A 2,611-nucleotide genomic window follows, 5' to 3' on the forward strand; every position below is an offset into this window, starting at 1 on the left:
CCCGGGACTCAGCTGGAATGTTCCCACAGGCTCAGCCCTACCCCTAAGTTTAGGGTCCTGTGAAGCAATCCCAAGACAAAAATTCTACAACTCAGCATCAAGTCAACCTAGATGCACATCCCGTTCTCTGCTCCTAGTGACTTGTGTCTCTGATTCGGAGCCTCTAGCTCAGGGAGGGGGGCCCTTGAACCTGATCTTTCCAGTTCTCCCAGAGGTTGTGTTTGGCCCCTGAATGTTACCACCCTGGGGCTCTCTCTCCTGTGTCAGGTCTTCTGGATACCAGCCATCTGCTTGCCTCCACCTCTGCCCATTTTGCTGCCAAATTATGCCATCACTCCTGGAGGAGGTGGTAGGCGTGGAGATTTTGGCTGTGAGACTGTGGGCTGAGGAGGCATGCAGTGTTGTTCAAGGATGGAATAGATGACATGCTGCTTTACACCTGTGTGGTCCTGGCCACGTTAGTCACCACTCTATGGCTCAGAGTTTTCATCTATGAAATGGGCATAAAATATAATTTATAAGAGAGTTGGGAGGAATAAATGAATTCATTTGTATAAAGCATTGGATACCTAAGTCACCATGAGCACTCAAAAATGCTGGCTGTTTTCTCTTGTTTGTTGGGTTTTTTGGTTTGTTTGTTTGGGGATTATTGGGGTCTTTTCTTTAGGTCTCTCATACCCCCACACCCATGCCAAATATCCCTGGTACTGATAATTGGCCGCCCTATAGGCCAATAGACATACATATATATAGGCCGCCCTATAGACACTTCACTCTGGTTTTCTCACCAAATTTCTCCTCTCCTTTGGTTAGCCCCTACATGCTTCTCTAGCAGAGGGCCCTCAGGTCAGCATTTGAATCATTAGACAACATCTAACTACTACTTCATAGTCTTTAATCCCTGCAAGGCCAATGTTTTGAACAAATGTCATTCTGGTACCTGTTGAGGTGTAGACGTGAGGGTTTCTCTATAACAGAATGCACCCACTCTGGTATTGTAGACCAAAACCATGGGGCCCCAAGTGTACATACTTCCTCACTGTCCAGTAAGCAACCCCCTAGAGGTGGGGATATAGTGACAGACGCTACACAGCCTTCCTATGAGACACAGGCATAGAGTAGGAGATCAGACAGGTGAAGGTTTAGAGCAAAAGACGGGAGTAGCACAAGAGAAGTTCAAGAAAGCCACTAATGGCACGGCAACAGGAGCTCACCTTTGTCATTTTTCAGAGCTTTTCAGTTTGCAAGTACTACATTCTCTCATTTTATCCTCACAGAAACACAATGAAATGACAGAATGTGTTTGAATGACTAGGACAGTGCTTAATACATTTTCACCAGATGTGAACCCTTTCAAAGGAGCTGATACACCCCCAAAATGAGGTTCAAGAGCAGCATAAAAAGGTGGCTGTAGCTTTAGCACTTTTGAGGTTAGCCTACTGTGTCCTTGCTGATGGTTGAATGTTCTATAACCTTCCCCATTGGTGATTTTTGAGAATTCAGTTCCTGCTTTTCTGGTTCTTTCAATTCAGCAGTCTGCATCTGGGAACTTGCCCAGACTGGACTTTGGCTTTCTTAGAACTCCATTTCTATAAAACCATAAAACCCTTTTGACGTGTATCACAACGGTCAAAATTTGAGATACTTCTCTTGTTTCCTACAATGTGAACTTTGTTTACACCTGTAGTATCTGGTCCCCAAAGATGGCCACCCCCTAGTGTTCACACCCTGTATAAATACCTTCCCTCAGTGGGAGAGGTACCTCTGATTTGCTTCTAGTCAATATAATATGGCAAAGGTGAAGGCATTTTGCAGATGTAATCATTTTGACATAATCAACAGTGAGTATATCCTAGGGCAGCTTGACTTAGGTGAAAATTCTTAAAAGAAATTAAGAGGATTGGATCCTCTGTGAGATGGGAGCCTTGCTTTGCTGGCTTAATGATGTGAGTGTCCATATTGAGAAAGTTCAAGTGCCAAGGAACCATGGATGACCCTAAAGACAAAGGATGACTACCTCCCGCCTTTAAGAAGCTTAGGCCTTCCCTCAACAGCCACAACATTCTGCCCACAACCTGAATGAACTCGGAAAATGATTCTTCTCTAGTTGAGCCTTCAGATGAGAACACAGCCTAGTTGACACTTTAATTAAAATCTTGAGAGATCCTGAGCCAGGGGTTTAGCTAAGCTGTGCCTGGACTCCTGACCCACAGAAACAGCCACAGTCATATCAACTGATCAACTAGTCATACTTGTTTAGAAAAACTACAAAATTGTACCAAATTGAAACAACCAGGGTGATAAGCCTTATGGAGTGGGGGTGGGAGGATAAAAAAAAAACCACCAAAATCCAAACCAAAAGCAGAATGGCCAGTTCAATAAAATCATACTGAATTTAACTTGAAGTTTGGAATGTGTGCTACCTTTTAGTTAGTATCCAAATTCCTTCCCAAAAGTGCATTATTATGTGCAGCCTTATTAAGGAAACCAATTGAAGCAGCCCTATATTGACAGGCAGATATTATTCACAACTCACAGGGTCCCAATGAGCATGTGCAAATGCAAGGGGATGCACAAAAGTACAAAGAATAAATGGGTGCATCCCTGCAGT

This window comes from Nyctereutes procyonoides, unplaced genomic scaffold (genome assembly GCF_905146905.1).
Source record: "Nyctereutes procyonoides isolate TBG_1078 unplaced genomic scaffold, NYPRO_anot_genome, whole genome shotgun sequence".
Classification (NCBI taxonomy): Eukaryota; Metazoa; Chordata; class Mammalia; order Carnivora; family Canidae; genus Nyctereutes; species Nyctereutes procyonoides.